This window comes from Ambystoma mexicanum, chromosome 7p (genome assembly GCF_040938575.1).
Source record: "Ambystoma mexicanum isolate Mex_15411 chromosome 7p, UKY_AmexF1_1, whole genome shotgun sequence".
Classification (NCBI taxonomy): domain Eukaryota; kingdom Metazoa; phylum Chordata; class Amphibia; order Caudata; family Ambystomatidae; genus Ambystoma; species Ambystoma mexicanum.
In genome coordinates, this window is record NC_090939.1 from 560,139,397 (window position 1) to 560,159,107 (window position 19,711).

A 19,711-nucleotide genomic window follows, 5' to 3' on the forward strand; every position below is an offset into this window, starting at 1 on the left:
TGGGCTGGAGGCCTTTTGTGTGGCCTACTTAGAAGACATTGCCGTCTACAGTTCCACCTGGGAAGAGCATTTGAAACATCCGGATAAGGTGTTGCCGGCCTTGGAAAGGGCTAACCTCACTATCAATGTCACCAAGTGCCAGATAGCTCAGGAGAAAGTCATGTATCTTGGTCATGAGGTAGGACAGGGTCAAATCCAACGTCTCTGCAGTAAAGTACAGGATGTACATGACTGGAAGACTCCCACTACTCAAACCCAGGTGAGAGCCTTTTTGGGCCTCACTGGGTATTATCGCAATTTCATGGCAAACTATGGAACCATAGCTGCACCACTAACAGCTCTGACTTCAGCCAAACAGCCTAGGAACGTTAAATGGACTGAAGACTGTCAGGGCCTTTGATGGCTTGAAAGAAACGCTGTGTAGGGCACCTGTGTTGTGTGCACCTGACTACAGCAAACCCTTTATCATCCAGACGGATGCCTGCGACACTGGAATTGGAGTTGTCTTGTCCCAGTTAGATGACAAAGGGAGGGAACATCCGATCATATTCATCAGTAGAGAACTCAACGGTAGAGAACTTAGGTGGGCTACTGTTGAAAGGAATGTTTCAGTATAGTTTGGAGCCTTAGGCGTTTCAGGCCCTACCTTACAGGGTTTACCTTCAAGGTCCAAATAGATCATACACCCCTGAAGTGGCTTATGCAGATGAAGGGTGAGAACCTGAAACTGCTCAGGTGGTCCATTAGCCTGGCTGTTGGGTGAAAGTTCCATATATGGTGTTTTTGTGAAGTCCAGGCCAGACTGGCTGGAGCCTTTCCAGTGACTGTATGTTGTGGGTACGCCCTTTGGGTGGGACCTGGGTGAATGGAGTGTGTGACCAATATGCACTTCTTGTTGTGGATGTCTGGTTTCTGATGTTTGACATAATGACTGAGATAGCCCTGCCCGAAACTTGTATGAATGCAGTGTGAAGTTTTGAATCGCTGGGTCCCAATATGCATAGCTTGTTGTGAGTGTCTGGAGAGAAGTGAATGGCCTGAATTCACTATGCACCTGATTGGCTGCCTGCCTGCATGAATGCCCTTCTGACCAATTGGTTGCATGATTGTGAACCATCAGAATTAATGGGAAATCAATTAGTATATCTGGGGGCCTCTCACTGGTAGAATTTGTGTTCAGAAGCTGAAGAGAAACTGGAGATGAAACTGAAGCATGACCTTGAAGCCCTGCAGGAAGAGAAGTCTTGCTGCTGCTCTACTTCGTCAATCTGAAAGCTGCTGTGTCTCCAAGCACAGACCCAGAGAGGACCTGATAAGTCGCCCTCTTCCCGAGCTACGAGGGACCATCATGCACCATCTGATCTTTGCCAAATCTCCCTGGTAGACAGACCTACGACAGGCTGCCGATTTGAGACGGGGACTGCCACGGAATCACAAGGAGAAGCGCCCAGACACTGTTCACCATCACCGTCGACGACCCCAGAGCCACTGTGCTCCCTTTGCCTAAGTAACATTTGATCCAAGGACGCGCTCGCCTGCACCGTCGACTGCTTTGTCCCACCGGAGAAAGTCGAGGCTGCCGACGCACCGAGGAACATCCACCGGTGGGTTTCTCCCCACCTGATGACCATAGAGACGCCGGACAGTTACATTTTTTATTTTATTTGCATTTTTAAAGCGCTCACACAGCCCAGCGGCATCGAGTCGCTGTTACAGAAATATGTCTTAGTTGCATATTTTTAACCCGCTTAATAACCAGAGGTTTATAAGTGCGGACCCGGGGATCAAACCTGTGTTGCTTAGTGTCGTCTTGTTTCCAAGGCGAGCGCGATGCCGCTGAGCTATCCTCCCAGGACAACATTGGAGTTGTAGAACTATTTTAGAAGGGAATAAGACTTCTAGAACAATATATGAATTGGGCTTGTGATATATCTTTATTTTACAGGTTGCCCAGGTGGGGGGATCTCCACACAAAGCTGTGTCTAGGTAACAGGGCCAATATTCTGCCCTTTTGTTCTAACCAACTGCTTTCCTCTTATATATATTTTTGGCTTCCTTTAAAAACTGATTTGTTTGACATTTAACCGTACAGTTGATGCACTTTAATGAGATCTAATAGTAATAGTGGTACCACGTAGAACTGTATATTTGCCATTGTAGATAACTGAGTGCAAAATGAGTTATCGCGATATTGTACATAACGTTGAACATTCATTATATAAAGACTGTGTTTTAAAAAATACTGTGGCCCTCATTCCGAGTATGGTTTTAGTCATGACGCTATTTGCGCCATGACTGCCTCCCATACTGGTACCTACGTCGGTTTGGTTCAATGGGGACTTACCGGTCCATTCCGACCTTGGAGGGACCAGTAAATCCCCATTTACCAAACCATTCCCATTCCCATTTAAGCCCCCATAGGGCTCAATGGGAATGGGGAGGGCGCAAATAACGGGCTGGCGTATGCCAAGCCTGTTATTTGCGCCCAGGTCCCTTAGCGGGTCCCTTCCTTATCACCTGGTCTGACCAGTAGGGCGGTAAGAGAATACCGGCACTGGTCTCATTACCGGTGCCCGGTATCCCTTACCACCCGACTCGGAATGAGGGCCAGTGTGTGTACATTCCTTTGTGGGGGCTTGGAAATAACACTGTACTTAAGAACCAGCCTGCATCACCTCCTGAGAAGCTAGGCCTTGATTGCTTGATCATGTACCAATAATAAAGAATCTTGGCTGGGGTCCTCTGTGCCTCTCCTCTGCCATATAGAGAGCAGAAGTACAGACCCCCCCTCTGGTCCTTACACCAAGCACTTCTCAAATAGTCCATCGCTCCCCACGCCACTGGCAGCGTAGCAGCTGAAAGCAGATAACATAAAGCAGGCCTAGCCTGTGACATAACAGCGGACCGGGGTAGTGGCAGAAGTGTTTTCCGTCTTAGGTCTGTATAATGTGGGCAGAACAGCACAAAGTGTAGAAGGTCCTCCACCAGCAACTAACAACTGTGGCATGCTATAGGTTGCGCATTGAGAGTCCAGCTTTTTGTTCGTGCCCCTAACCATAGACAATCAAATTGGGCTCGAGTCAGGGCCCAGCGATGTACAGGGTTATCACTGTGGAGCAACTACGGCTGAATGACGTCTGCAGTTGTTAATACAATGTGTATTCTGTTTGCAAGAATGCCCAGGGTGGAGGACTCCCTATTTGCCACAAGTATGGATCTAAACATTTTCTTGTATGCCCTTACTGCACAAGGAGTCAAAAAGGTTGAATGGCAAATAAGGTTAACACAGATCAGCTGTCTAATACATATATATAAGCCATGGAATTATCCTTACAGCTGAGCTATTCACCAGGGCTCTTATAATCTTATGCAAAAGGGTGGCTTTCTGGTTTGCCCATAGTGCCAACCAGTGCGAAACTGGGGCCAGTAACCATTCATCAGCAATCTGGGAACATACCAATTCCAAATGAGTACCATGGTTTGGGACAGACTGGTAGCCCAAGAAGTTTTTCAAGAAAATAATTGTACATTTTTTCAATTTTGTGGGTCCTTTCCATACCCCACATTGCTGCCCCATAGTTAGTGGCAGTTTTTGTTTGAGACCTGTATACTTAAAGAATTAGTTTAATTGGGCGCCCCACACAATTATGTTGAAAGCGGGACAAACCCCCAAGCGCCTGTCTCATCCTCATGCATTGTTTGTCAACATGACCAAACCCTCGCCAGTTCTCCGTAAAACAAATTCCCAGGTATTCAAAACTAGTAACCCTAGGGATGGGTTCACCTCCACTCCATATCCTACGCATCTTAAAATGTCTTATGCCCAAGCTCCTACATGCCATGATGGCTGATTTTTTTGAGTTCACAGTCAACCCATGAGTAGCCATAAATTGAGTGTAAACATCCACCAGGCATTGTAAGGCTCTAGGAGTGCGAGCAGTTATGACCATGTTGTCAGCATAGACTAGTACTGGGAGGGGGACACCACCCACCCTGATAAAGTCAGTGTGGGAATCGACCAATGCCTGGTAGACACCATTTATGTAGAGGGCAAACAATACCAGTGCCACAACACAGCCCTGGAAAACACCCAAAGAGGTCTCAAAAAAGGCTGTGTACTGTCCCTGATCCCCAAATCTGACACAAGCTGATGTATGTTCGTGGATTATCTGGAGGACCTTGACCAGATCCTCCGGGCAGCCCATGGACCTGAGTACCACCCAGGGCATAGCCCTGTCTACTTTGTTGAACGCGGTGCTCAGGTCCATGAATGCTAGATACAGTGGCTCACCCCTCATGTATATCGACAAGGCTCCCACCAAATACAAATTGGGAGCCTAGTTCCCAGACCCGGACGAAATCCATATTGAGTCTCTGTGAGAACCCCAGAATCAGAGATCCATTGTTCAAGCCATCCCAAAACCGCACGGCTGAAAATTTGAAAAGAAGTATCTAGCAGAGAAATAGGTCTGTAGGAAAGGGGGCTACCAGGGTCACCCTTCTTAAAAATAGGGAAGATAATTGCCTGCCTACAAGTTGCCCGGTAAGTACCAAGCTCCAAAAATGCATTGAAGCACTTGGTCAATGTTGGGGCCCATAGGTCTGCCTCATCACAGAAAATGTCAGCAGGGATGGCGTCTGGCCAGTGGCTCGATTGGGGAGTTGCTTATTAATAGCCATCTCTAGATATTTTATGGTTAACCGGAGGGGGAACCAAGGGGCCCACTAAAAGGGGTTGAGGGATTTGCTCTGTAAAGGGTACTAAAGTGGTTAGATCAGGCCGATGCACTTACAATGTTCTCTTTGTACGTGTTTGTTCTTTCATGGGGGGCCCATTGGCCACAAATTCCAAAAATGTTTTAGAGTCCTTTAACTGGACAGCCAGAATAAGATCTTCCCAGGCTTGTTCTTCTAGCTGGATCTTCCTTTTGGCCAGGACATTTTTATAGTGCGCCCGGGCAATAATTAGCTTGCGTTGTGTACTATTTTTAGCATCCAAAATACCTTTAAGATCCATCTGTGCTGTCCGGCAAGGTTCATCAAACCAAGTTTCCAGATTATTTTTCCCTGCTTTAAATTCCCTTTGAAAAATGGCAGACATAGAGTTCCACATTTTTTGTGATGCTAAAATTATGTAGCCTGGTGAAGATCCATTAGACAAAATGGTAAGAAATTCCTCCATATTTAATTTACAAATGGACGATTGGGTGTCTGCTGAGTCCAATCAGGCCCATTTAATTCTCTGCTTACACAAGGGGTTGATGCCACACTAATCCAATTGGGAAATATTAACAGATGGGACCACTAACCAGTCTATTTCCATGACCAGCCGCAATGCATGATGGTTGTTCCGTGGATTATTAAGGACCTCAAACTCTTTAATTAGATGCCAATCCCTCACATGGGCACAGAAGTAATCAATCGTAGATGATCCCTGTGTGCCCACAAAGGTTGGCCTCCCCGGCTGATCTGCCCCCACACGCCATTCAGTGAGCGCATACCCCACTCCAAGAAATACTCACAGAACTGCAGGCCCCTTGCACACATTCTTTCATCCATTAATTGTGGGGGGCAACGCGATGTAAAGAGTCTTCTCCCGGATTTGTGTTCTCTACTGGGATTCCCACCCCCATTTTCGCATTGAAGTCACCTCCCATAATTAATGATAAGGCCTGGCTCCCATGGGCAGTACCAAATTCTTCAATCACGTCTCTCAATGCCCTTGGCCACCCCTGGTTAGTAATATGTGGGCTGTTATAGAGATTAACCAAAAATAGGGTGCGACCCCTAGCAGGACGTGCAATAACACATTGTATATTCAGATTTTTAGTTTCTCTCACCGTTAGGGTTAGAGCTAAAGATGCCTTCAACAGGATTGCCAGGCCACCAAAGCATCTCCCACGTTTACCCTTTTCCGCTAAAACACACTCTGCAACATAACCATTGAAGCAAATTGGGTAGAGTGACCAAGTTTCCTGGAGGAATATGATGTCATATTCCCTCAAGGTGGCGGTTATCTCCCGATTGGAGAGCTTTAACTCAGCACCAGCTATGTTCCAGCATATAAAGGACAAGGAAGACGATACCTGTTCATGTTTTGTCTCCTCCTTTACCCACTTTGTCCTGGGTCTGGGCTACCTCCCCCTCGGCAATTGGACAATCCAATTCCTCGATTTCCCCCAGGGCCTGAAAATGATTTGTCAGGGCCACAGTGGCTACTGTTATCATTGCTGCCGGCAAGCCCCCTCTCCCAGAGCCCTCTGAGACCATACATGGGTTCATAGGTTTAATGGTGGTCCGATGTTCAGACAAGGAGGGGTTTGCAGGGTAGAATGCTCCTAGGGGGGAAAAAAGCACTGTTTGATGGAGGGACAGTACGCGAATGCCACTCAGGGTTAATTGAGGAAACCACATAGTTAAGCATGGCTGGGGCATTCATGGACACCACCACACAGTCCACCTTTGCCCATTTGGGTTGCTTCCCCACCCATGAAATCCTTCTGGCCATGAGAATGCCTCTGGGATTTACCTCCATCCCTGGCAAGCAAGTATTAATCCATTGTGCTGTTTTGTTTATAAGAGAGGGGGTGGTTTCACCTGGCATGGATCCAGATGGGGGAGCCCCGTGATTACTCCGACAAGGGGGGCAGCCTCTGGGGGAAGGTTAAGTACTACTTGCCCACAGGGAGGATATTTATCCTTTATTATCTTGTGTGAGCCCACGGCTGAGACCCCCAAGCTGCTCTTAGGCCCCTTCCACAAAGTGCCCTCCAAAAGGGAGGCATCATGGCGTATAGGAAGCAAAAGTGGTGCACCAGAGACTGTAGTGTTATGAACTATGGTCCTGCCCATATTTGGTTTAGTAGTGGTTATGTAAAAGGTGCTGAGCACGGTTTTCCGGGACAGTCCCAGACGCTACTCTCCATGTTTGTTCTACTACCAGAGCTTTAATTTTCAGAATAACTTTTTTTAGACCTCTTATTAGGTCATCCATAATGCAAAGGGTTGTACTTAAAGAAGTTTTAAGGACACCTATTTTACCTAGAACTGGTGCACGCTTTCTGTCCAACACTGCGTCCAGAATTTTAAAGTCACTAGACGCTGATTCCATGGAGTCATTTAGGGATACCACCAAATTGGGGTTGGGTCCTTTATCCACCAGACTGTCAGGGAGTATGGTTACTGTTAGTTCTTCAGAAGCAGGATCCTCAATATGAGTCCCCACACTGCCACCTCCCGATAGGTCCCTTTCTGGGGGGTTATTGTTTAATGTGGTTTCAAGACATTGCGAGAGACTAAGAAGAGAAGAGTTTGGCGAAGGTAAAAGGGGCATCTTTTTTCCACGGTTGCCATTTGTTTCAGATATTCGTTCAGGGTTGATTGACCTGGGGAGATCAGGGCACCCTTACTTTTTGTGGCCTTAATTTTGGAGCGATTACCACCTGGGTCATGTCCACCCTGGCCACCTAAGGAGCTAGACTTGCTTTTTTTTGTTTTATTGGGGATCTAAGGGGGGGCTTTAGCCTTATGTTTGGACATAATTTGTTAGCGACAAGAACAACACCTACTTGACCAAACAGAATGTGCTAAAAAAAAATACTTGGTGGGTATTAGCCTGAGCACCCCTGTTGGAGAGAAGAGTATAGGCAGATTACCTAAAGTGCACAGGCAAAGCAATAATTAGCAGGAGAAGAATAATCTCAAAAGCCAATGTATTAAAAACACACATGCAACAAGTTAAAATCAAGAAAAAAAACCCAAAGGATGAGGATAAAATCTAGCAATACCTATGACAAATAGGGGCAGTGCATAGGAAATCAGTGCCGTATAGCTAAGAAAATAGGGAAATAGAGGTAGGGAGAGGTACACTCGCAGTCCCTCACCCTATAGGCCGTGGGCATTTATGTAGCAAGATCAAATATTAGCATTAAGTTGAAAAATTATACAGATAAATCAGTTGAACCAGGATTCCCACACAAGAGCACAAGGTAAGTTTCTTCAGACATGAAGTGGAACAGAGGGGGAGCACTATTTCAAAGCGCTGGGGCAGGGCACACCCGGCAGCTAAAGGAGTTACCTTGGTCTGTTTCTCTCCCCCTGTCCCACAGTCCTCCAAGAGTGATGTACAATGAAATATGTAGATGGAGGCAGAAAAGCAGGCAGTGAGGACAGAGCACACCTGGCAGCTTAAGGAGCTGCCTTAGTCCGATTCTCCACCCCTGTCCCTCAAACTGCCCTGGCCGCCAAGTTTCCCAATGTAGGACAGCAGTAAGTCTAAAGCATAGCTCTGGCAGCAATCGGGAACTGAGCTTATTTTGTCAAAGAGAAAGTTCCAGAAAGTGAATCTGTGTAAATGCACTGCAGCGCAGTATTAAAACTACCGCTTATCAGGAATGCATGGTGAGAAAGAACTGTTAGCAACTGGGTTAGTAGTACCCCTGATTTTCACAGGAGGACCAGCCCTAAGTTCAACAGATACAGTAGCTTATCCCCGGAGAGCAGAGGAGGGGGAGATTAGCTTATAGGCAGACCGCCGCTCTTTCACAGAGCACATGAAGTAATTAATGTAATGGGAGAAATGTAAGCCAAGTACTGCCAAGGTGCTAAAGGAGCCGTAAATACACAGGGGCCAGTCAATGCTTCCAATCAGCCTCGGCTTATGGAGAAGGAGGGGAATGTAAAATCAGTCAGCCGAAGCCCTCTTCACCTCCTCACCTCTAATTCCGTCTCAAGGTCAGCCTTCAGTGCACACCCTCTGCCACGAACACAAACACAGCCGCCGCTGGAATGATGACAAATCAAGACAGCTGCCGCCCTCAGTCCACACAGACCTGCAGCTCTGCAGATTCACACAGACCGCAGAGACTGTCCTTAACCGCCCTTCGCCCCGGCTTTTCCGTAGAATGAAGCTTTGTAGGGTCACAGGCAGGGTTGGGTGATTAACCCCTCCTCTCCCTTGCAGGCCAGCACTCCCTGGCAGAGACTGCCCTTAACCGCCCTTCGCCATATTGTGCCATTGTGACTGGTGTGAAGACATTGAGGGACACGTGCATGGCGTCAACAATTATCCAAAAGCATGATAGACTAAACAAGCTGTATCACGTTGGGTATTAGCCTAATGTATCAAACATTGCCCAACATGGATTTGGTCTCATCCCCTGCCACACAACCCTCACAGGTGAGTACATCATGAACCTTGTCACTCCATCTGGGTGGTTGGTGAATCCACTGTCAAGGCCCCTAAGTTGTGTACCTCACCCAAGACCAGCACCATCGAGTGCCAAGTTGTGTACAGGGCAGATAGTTGCACAGATGTGAAGTCAATAGCTGCCATTCACAATATGCTACATATGAGCATGAACAATGTACATGCTGAGCACAAATGGAATGGAAGAAATACCCCACATACCTTATTTTGCTCCCATGCAGGTGAAGCTGGCTATACCCTGATGCCATGGCTCCTCATCCCTGTAAGGAATGTGCAGAACAGGCACGAAGAGGACTTCAATCGTGCCCATAAACGCACTTGTGTGGTCATAGAGCAGACCATTGGCCTGTTGAAGGCACGGTTTTGCTGCCTTAGCACGTCGAGTGGCGCACTTATTTACGGTGTTGAGAAGGTGGGCAAGATCATCATGGTATGTGCCATGCTGCACATCATGTGCATCCGGCGGAACGTTCCTCTGCCACCTGACATGTGCCAGCCACCAACTTGTGAAGATGAAGATGAGGAAGGAGAAGATGATGTACATCTGCCAAGCTGTGATGCACATGAGGGACGTGCTGTGCGCCAATCAATGATAGACCATCGTTTCTGATGCACTGGGATGCAGAGGGTGATATGGATGTGGGACCCTGTGCACTGTGACAGGGGGAATATGGGCATTGTGTTTGAGGATGAATTTGCACTGTACACTGTCATGCAATAAATTGTAATACGCTCAAGAAGCAATGTCCAGTCATGTGATTTCTCTTCACAACGTGTGTATTGAACAGATGTTAATTACAACATGAATGGACCCTCCACCCTCCACACACCACCACACAGCCCCTCCCACCTCCCCCACCCCCAACAGCCCCACACACCCAAACACAACCCCTCCCACCTCCCCCCACCCCAACAGCCCCACACACCCCCACACAGCCCCTCCCATATCCCCCATCTCCAACAGGCCCACACAGCCTCTCTCACCTCCCCCACCCCCCAACAACTCCCCCAAGACCCACACACAAGAGCACAACATGTGTCTAGATGCACTTGCAGGCAACACGTGCAGTGTACCCCTGCTACTGCTGCCCACTTCACGATGGAGGGGGTTGCATGTCTGTGCGCCGCATGCTGCGCAGGGAACTGCGCACAGGGCTCATCTGAGTTGAGCTGGCAGGCGTGGTAGTGGAGGAAGTGGATGGATGTGGCTCGGAGGCCACAGGACGCCGCTGCTCCATGGTGTTGGCCACCCTCTCCAGTATCTGGGCCACAGTTGCAAAACCCTCATGGACCTGCTCAGAATTTTCATTTACAGCCTTGATGATGGCCTCAGTATTCTACCACAAAGCCCGGTGTGTTGCCTCCCCATCGGCTGCATATTGCTTCACAAGAGCATGCATGGACTCTTGATGGCCCTCCATCCTCGACAAATGTCCCTCGAGGTCCCGTATTGCAGGGGTATTGAACGTTTCCATGGTTGGTGTGGACATGCCCAGGACGGGGCTATCCTCTGGTGGAGACCGAATCCCCCTGGCTACCCTGGCTTTCAGGCTCATGCTGAGGGGTGCCCTGTGGTGTGTCCTGCAGGCTGGGCGTATGTCCACTATCCCCCAACATGTGGCTTCCTTCATGGGCGACCTCATCATGCCCCTCGTCCTCACCAGCACTATGTTGTGCAGATGCAGCAACATCCCCAACTAAACTTGTGGCTGCTGACTGCGTGCCATCATGTTCGCTTGACACAGATGTGGTCTCATCCAGTGTGATGTGTGTCTCCTGGGTGGCAGGGGCAGGTGTTTGTTGGACCGGTGTTGGGGATGTGCAGTCGGTTGGGCACTGGTGCGTGCTTTGTGAACCCGTTGGCTCATCCCTGTGGCCCTGGACGTGGATGGCCTGGTACCATCGTCCTGACCCCTGGAACTCTTGGAAGGTGTCCTGGGCTGTGGTGTTGCATGGTCCTCATCGCTGTCTGCATCAGTGCCTGTGGGGGACAGAGAGGCAGGGCATCAGTGATGGGAGTACTTGCATCATGCATGCATTGGTGTTTGTGCAGTTTGGGCCTTGTGGTTCGTTGCATACTTGTTGATGTGGTGGACAGGGTGCTTGCAACATTGTGGGGGGTAGTAACTGGCATCCCTTAGGTGTAGTCATGTTTTACATGGTGTCTGCTCTGAGGCCAACAGGTGTGTTGTGGCTTGCGTGCTGTGTGAAATGTGATTTTTGTTTGTGTATTTGGTGTGTATTGGGTTTACGAGCCACATGCAGCATGCATTTTGATGTGACAGTGGTGGGTCCAGCTTCTCGACAGGGATGTGTGTAAGTGTGTATGATGGGCCATGTATTTGCTCTTATCAGGTTCACATTTTTTGGCCTACATTTTACTTTGGATGTCAGGTGTTTGTGGGGACTTGTGTGGTGCGCAAAGGGTCAATCACCTTCATCAGCTGATGAGGGACCCCATACTCTGCTCCACCAACTCCTTCAATGGCCTCCATGTCGATGGTGGAGCTACAGGTCTCTTCCCAACTCAACAGCTTTATAAGGGAGTTTGGACGGCCTGTTGCCAGCCCCTGGCTGCGGTTGGCCGATAGAATGTTTCGGACTAGCATGCACAGGTCGCCCCACTGCTTCCTGCAGTCATTTACTGACCGTGTGGTGGTTTCCAACCACACTCACCTTTCTGGCAGTCTCCTACCATATTATTTTCTTCAGTAGCTGTGCTGGACAGTGCAAGTCTGCACTGAAGACCACATCTGCCTGCTCCACTAACGTATCAGTGAGCATATTTAGCTAATTGTCGCTGAAACACGGTTTTCGCATACGTGCTGCACCTTTCTTGGTGACTTTCGACATTGTCCACCAGTAGGGGTTGGGAAGTTGGCTGCTCAGGTCCTGTGTGCGGAGGATTGCAATGGATTGTGTTTTTAATGATGGCCACCAGTGCATTTCCTGTTCTGGCATGATGACATTGCTTCCGGTGCTGGTAGTGACGGTACCGGTATTTAGGGTACCAACTGTGCCAGAGGAGGTTTCAGCGGATTCCTTGAGGCTGCTATCAGGGATATGAGGGATCTTTACCGGCAAGCTGGTGCATCTGTTACTGGCATGCAGGGACACGCGTGCACGAAGACTCGTAATCATACGTTATTTGCAGCATGGGTACTGCACGGACACTTTCATACCAGCATGCTGGTAATGACGGTTTATTACTGCCAAACTCGTAATGAGGCCCATTGTCTCATTGCCCCAATACAGGGAAGGTAGGGTTGTAGGATCTCCTGTGGATACGTAAGTCTACTCCTCTACATTCCCACCTCTGGTTGAGTCCTTGACCAGCTCCTCAAGTTTTCCTGTTCTTTGAATCTTTCCTTGAAGTAAGGTTTCTTTGGTATCCATATCTTCATCACCTCGCCCACGGTGCCCGCATTTTTGATGTGTTCATCCACACTCCAGGTCATGTTATTAAATTCTCCACTTGGGGTAAAAAAGACCCAACATCCGATGTAATTCCTAAGGATCTCTTGGATACAGGAACTTTGTTCCCTCAGGTATCACAATACCTGCCTTTATGCGGTCTCTAATGATACTTTCAGTCTGTGCGTTGTATTCTGTTTCACCATTTTATTCAATTATGATCTTCATTCCCATGGCCTTTTTTTGCTGTTTTGTGTCATTGTCCAATTATTATCCTTATACCACAGAATACAAACATTATCATCGCCAGTGTTGCTCCTAGGAACTTGAACATACTCGCCATCAAGTCAGGAATCCATGCAAACAGGTAAGTGTAACGCTCACCTGATTTCCACGGAGGCGCTGGGCTGGACTGAGCTGTCGCCGTGTCTTCTAGTGTGACTCGTAGATCTCGGCCTTCTCCTAGGGCTGGTCCCCTTCTCACAATGTACCAGACGTGTAGAGTGAGGTGTCTGCAGACGGAAGAACAAGGATTTAGGAACTGGATTGACTGAACTTCTCCTTCCTCAGTCCTCTTATTCGAACCAAGGGCGTGGCTTGCTCACCTTAGATATATTAAGGCCGGGCTCTCCATCCTGCGTCTTTGCAGGGGCGCAAGTACCAGTTACTTCACTGGTTCACTGACAATCCTCTTGATTGCAGAGGTTGATGTTGGAAGATACCGCCGTTTACCGCACGAGCGGTTTCTTGATAGTTATTGGAGCACCCTTAATTTAGTCCCTTGCTCAGTTTCAGGGTGTCAAGATTGAAATTGTAGAGGAATGATGCGGCGAGCAGGTGAATAGGAAAGATGACCGGTTGCTATCACCCTTTCTAATGTCTCTCTTTGTCCTGCAGGTTTAGGTGCAATGGACGCTGATGAATAAGTGCCCAGGATCGTGCAAGCGCGTATGTACGAAGAAGATGAAGCGCGGTGCACGTAAGTAAATGACTGCTGTTTGTTTCAATAGCAGGCCTTAATGTCTCTTTTGTCCTTGCAGATCGTGACTGCAGAGAGCGTTGCTAGATGGATGCCGGCGAACGTGCGAGCGCGTAAGTAGAAAGTTTATGGTTGGTTTAGAATGCGCCTTAAAATGTCTCCCTTTGTTTTGCAGATGCCAGCATGCAGCGCTTCTTGAAGTTCAGAACGTGCAGAGCGCAGGTAAGCAATTCAAGAATGCAATGCTTAATCAAGTCCTTTTCTTTGCAGATGTCGATGGGGAGCCGAAGAAAGCGGCGGAAGGCTTTGGAAGATGCTGCCGTATTTGGTAAGTAAGAGCGCTGCCCTCGAATTGAATTCTGCTAACCTGTTGTTTTGTCTTGGCAGGTGCAGCTGAGGATCGGATCTCTAGCAGGTAAGGAATTCGTTTTCGCAGGAACTGGAGCTGAAGAATCTCAGGAAGACTGGAGCTGACACGGTGAGCGTCCTGCTGCAGATGCAGAATAACGCGAAGCACGTTTCATCAATCGGGTGTGGTTTAAATAGCCTTCTGTAGTGCTTAGGCTTCTTCTTCCACAGCCTTGCCTAGGTAAGAAAAGAGTTCCTGTGTTCTGATTCCAGGGAGTGGCTCCTGCCCCACCCAGACAGGAAAAGTAGTTCCAGGCAGAGAAGGATCAGAAGACCATCGAGCTGGTAAGTAAGCAGCATGGTCTGCTGCAGGTAGGTCCACCCAAGCACTCTTAAGCATTATGAGCCCGGGACCGGTCATCTTTATGAGCCTGGTGCCACTGGCGCCAGGACAAGGTCCAAAAGGTCCCGATAGGGACTGGCTGGTACCCAGGATCAAGGTTATGGGCCTGCTTCCAAGGATGTGAGGCAAGTCCTGGCCCCTTGAAAGCAGGGATCATGACAGTAAGAGAACCAATCATCATCTCTGATAGCCTCTGTCTCCTCCATTTCTGTGCGAAATTCTGTCAACATGGTTATAGCATTCCCCAGAGTCCCTTTCTCACCATCATGAGATTGTATGAATGTCCACCTAGAAGGCCAGACCTTGGCAAAACACCTCCTTCCATTGCTGTAATCTTGTCAAGGAAATACCTGTTCTGGAGGGCCATTAACCTTATGGCCCTCAATTCTTCCTTTATGGCGGTAAATACTTTTATAGTGGTATTGATTGTACGTAACAGCTCCCACCTGGTAATCTGCAGCCATTTGGCATTCACTACTGGAGTCCAGGCATGCATACAGATTTCATTATCATTGCAGTCTTGCTGAACAACTTTTGGTCACCAGAAATGTCTTCATAAGCCTTTATTGATGTAGATCAGAAGTAATTCTCTCTTTTCATCCGCCGGAGTGCAAGTGACCTTCTGTTTCATCCACTTTTAGAAATCCCTCTATTTTCAGGTCGCTCTGGGGAATCGCCAAGGCTGGAGCATGGATGAATACAATGGAACACACATCTCCCCATATCCTTGGCAACTGCCTATATTCTCTGGATCCACAGGCCCAATATCGATCCATTAGGACAGCAGTCCCTCTCTTCATTCCTGGGATATCAATTATGTTCTTAAACCCTTTATCCTCTCCAACTTTGACTTTACCTTTGCTTGGAAAGCACATTGTCAAATTAATCAATGGGACTACAGTCATTGGTCCTGATTCATCGTCCACCTATGTCATCAGTTTAAAATTCTTGGCCCATGACTTGTTCACTTTCGGCACATCGTGCACTGGTTCCTTCCTTAATAGATGAGCTGCACAGGACATCATCCCATCCTTTGGTTGTAATCACTCATCCATAGATTAACAGCTGTGAGAGCTCCCAGCATCCAGGCATTCCAGTCTTTTCAGTTTTGTCAGAGCAATTCAGCCTCTTAATTTCTTCAATGAGTACTGTGTCTTGTCCGATGGATGGATACACAAATATCTTGTCTGTCCATCAAGGCTCTTTTTCCATTTGTGTTGTCTTGATATAATCATCCTGGAATGGGAATAACCGTCTTGATCACCATCGAAGGGTTGCCCAGCTGCCTTGCAACTGTCCTGTGGTAGTACATGCTGACAGATGGCTGTTGCACTTTGCATCATGTGCCGTCATCTCTTTTGAATTGAATGTAATCATAAAATGAACTGTACTCATGGCATAGCGGATAAGAGAGCTGACATAGCAGCTCTCATCCGATGCTCTCTCCCCCACATTTTTCATTAGTTGGTACCACATATTATTCTGCAAATGAGCTGAATTATCAAGATAGGTATTTTTCCCCTGGCTATCTTCTTCTGCATCCCTCTTATGCCATTTGACATGCCCAACTAGGTCAACAAAATGATCATCATTTGTATTTATACTCGAAAAAAATCACATGTTTCATGTTTTCATTTGAATCATCAGAGTGATAAAGACTTTGGTATGTAAGATACAGAAAGAAAACTAGAAAGCATGTGTGTGGCACAACATTTCTCATACAATTGCTAATCTTCCTGCAACTGCATTTCTTCTTCCTGAATATTTTTTAATACATGTACTAAATTCACATTTGCAGTTGCACAATCTGCTCAAATATTGCAATCAAAAGCCTTCTTATAAGTGGGCCGTTCTTTGGATCGTGAAGAAATGTGAGAATATTAACATCTCTCCTAATGAGGGTAGGGTATGACTGGAACATAAATACAATAACTGCTATCACAAACCTCTGAGTGTTACTATCGGCTGGTGTCATATTTTTCTTAAAATAGATATCTTCCCAAAAAATTAATCTGGGTATTGGCATCTCTTCCAATTTTTAAGAATAAATTGGCCCTTGGGCATGGTGCTGATATGCTTTTTACTTTTTCAAGGAATCTCTAAAAAGTATGTTTAAGCTCTGGAATTTTCTGCCAGTCCATGCACTTCATGCTAATATGTTTAAGGAGTGTTCAATGAATTCCAGTCCAAAAGAAATGTTTTAATCACACACTGTTTTATCGTCCTTCTTCCTGGTCAATGAACAAGTCTGCACGCGTGGCAATTCTTCTTCTTGTCTTGCTTCCCAGTCAACGGGTACTAGAGGGAGGGTCCCGCCTTTGCAGATCTGTATGTAGCCCAAATATTACCAAGATCTTCTTCCAGCCACCCTAACTGCAGTAGCAGAAGCTTTCTCTACTTGAAAAGGTCCATTAAATCTGGACTCATGTATGTGTGACATTTTTGTTAAGCACTTGCTCTCACAGATACAGCTTTGGTGGTGGAAATAATTTGCGTGGATCAATTACTGTGCCATCCTCTTCTGTGTTCCTCAACCCCTCCCTCCGGTGCTTGACTTGATCTGAAATGAAAGAAACACTGGTAGTCTTACATGTCAAAAAATCATGCTGCTCATCACCTAGAGTCTGTGCTACACTCTGGGCATCTTGGCTGCTTTCGAAAGGGCATACAAGGCTAGGGGTAGGCAATGTAGCCGTCCCTTTTTCAAAGTTAATCTGATCATTTTTATTCTTTCCTTATGGAGGCCATTGAGCCTCTCAAATATTCTTTTTGCTTGTGGGTGATAAGCAGAAGAAAATGTATGCTTATACTCAATAAAAGCCCTATATGTTCAAACAACTTTTATTATATTTTATTTATTTTCATTTGTATAGCTCACTTACAGCCCAGAGACATCGAGGCGTTGTTATAAGAGATTTGTAGGAATTTTGAATTAGTTGTGACATGTGACCAAGGTGGTCTCTTAGGTACAGGTACATTGATAGTGGGCAACTTAGTACACAGTTACAAGAGTTACATACATCATTAGAGTTTAAATAACAGAACTTCTTTTATATTATGCATCGCAGTCCTTATTATAACAATGATAGCGGACTCATACAATTCAAACGAAAAGCTTGGTTTTGATTGCTCTGCGGAATGCTTGATGGGACTCTATTGTTCTTAGGGTTGTGGGAAGAGCATTCCAGTGGTAGGCGGCCATCGTGAGAAAGCTAGAGTCACCGGCACGGACTTTCCTTGTCTTGGGAGTGTGAATCATGTTCGTAGAACCTTGCCTCAAAAGTCTGGTGGAAGTGTGAATGGAAATTCTTTGAGCTAAGTAGGGGGTGCAACATCATGGAGGCATTTATGCGTGAGGGCGTGAGCTCATTGACAAAGTGTGGCCCATTATCAGATCTTAATACTTCACACACACCCCACCTCGAAAATTCTTCACGCACTAAGAACTTCACTGCACAGGTGGCATTATGGTGTGTACAAGGGCCAGCTTTGATCCATCGAGAAAAGGACACTACAGCACTAATAGATACCTATAGCCATTACATATCTGCAGCAATATCGACATAGTCGTTATGTAAATGCTGAAATTGGCCACTTGGACGGGGTATTACTCGTCTGATTATTCTTAGTGTATGCCCAGCTTCTAGCACACAATGCCATTCACGATGAACTGTGCAACGTGTTGCAATAAATTTGGAACAAACCAGTCCTCTGCAATGGTGGCAGCAAGACTTTCTCTGGTTATATGCGATTGGTAATGCAGCTGCTCAAGTGTGACTTTGAGTAATGCCACTGGCATCACTGGCTTTCCAATGCTTTCCTGTCTCCATAGTGCTTCCGAGGGGGATAAAGAACACCCCCTACGTCGCCATACCTATGGATCTTCTTGTGGGGCTCTACCCTGTATCTCTATTAGTTACGTAATTGATAGCATATTAAATTCCTCTCATACCAGCCTGCTTCTATTCTTTAACATTTTCCGTTTCGAAACTTGAAATTTCAGAGGAATACACAATACATTTGGCTTCTAAGTCTGCTGCTTTGTTTCAGTGAGAGAGAAAGTCTGTTTGTTTAGTATGCGCTGCACATTTTATGACCGCTATGGCTACTGAGAGTTGCAGTGCCTTTATGAGCCTGTGAAATAAAGACGCATGTTGCACTGGAGTACTGTTTGCACGAAGATAACCCCTCCGTTTCCAATGTGACAGCCCTGCGTGTATGGTTGACATCACATATTGCGGAGTCACTATACACTATCATTTCCTGTTCCTTGTGTTTCTCGAGCGCAACAATAAGCACAAGTCCTGTGGACTGCGGGCCCATATGACACAGGCCGATTTAAGGGAATCTGGGTGGTTAAAATAAAACTTAAGCCAGGAGCAATTTTACCCAGAGCAGAACAGTACCCCATGTCTCGAGAGGCTGATGAAATCATATTAATTACTATTTGAGCATTGATGAATCAGGGAATCTTGATGCCACCGAAATCCTCATGAAATACTGTGATGTATCCGATTAAAATATCTAAAGGAGGGTCATGGAGATTTATCCCGGACTTGTGCCCTCTTAATCAGATTGTAGAAGCAACGTTTCCATTAGTTCTGAATCCTGAGACAATATTGTGTAGCATCGCAGTTGAAGCTAAGTACTTCACAGTGATCGATTTGAAAAATTAATTTTTCTCGATCCCGTTGCACAAAGACTCACAAGACCTTACTTCTTTTACGTTCAGACAAAAGAGACTAAAACATAATCGATTGACTCAAGGGTTCTGTGAATCCCTGTCGATCTTTAATAGGGTGCTACAGATGGATATAGGTAACATTGAGCTCAAGAGTATGGTAATTCAGTACGCAGATGACATATTAATCTGTAGTAAAACAGAGGGTGAATGTTTTTTCCCAAGGCTCACGCGTCTCAAGCTGCCATCTCTCTTGAATATCCTGAATAGAAGTAATAGGGTCTCCATCTTCTTTCTTTTTACGTGTCATGATTGCACCCATATCTGATGTATCAGGATCCTGGACCGTGATAGCCCTCCAAACATCCACCCCACTATTATTAAATGGCGCTCCACTAGGCGCTGTGCTTTTTGGTGTCAAACAAGCATATCCCACTCATCTCCAAATGTCGTCAGCTCTTTCTTCAAGAATAGCTGCCAATAGATCTTTTATGTCCCTTATGGATAATGTATTTCCCCCTGTCGTTTTCTCTAGTTCGTATATCCAATTCCCAGCCCCCAAAGTCAAACTAGGAAACATACATTTTAAGCTATCCTTATCCATCTGAGGCCATGGAATATATTCCACCCCCGTCGCTAGCAAGGGGAACCGTGAGAACCCCATTCCATAATTGGACC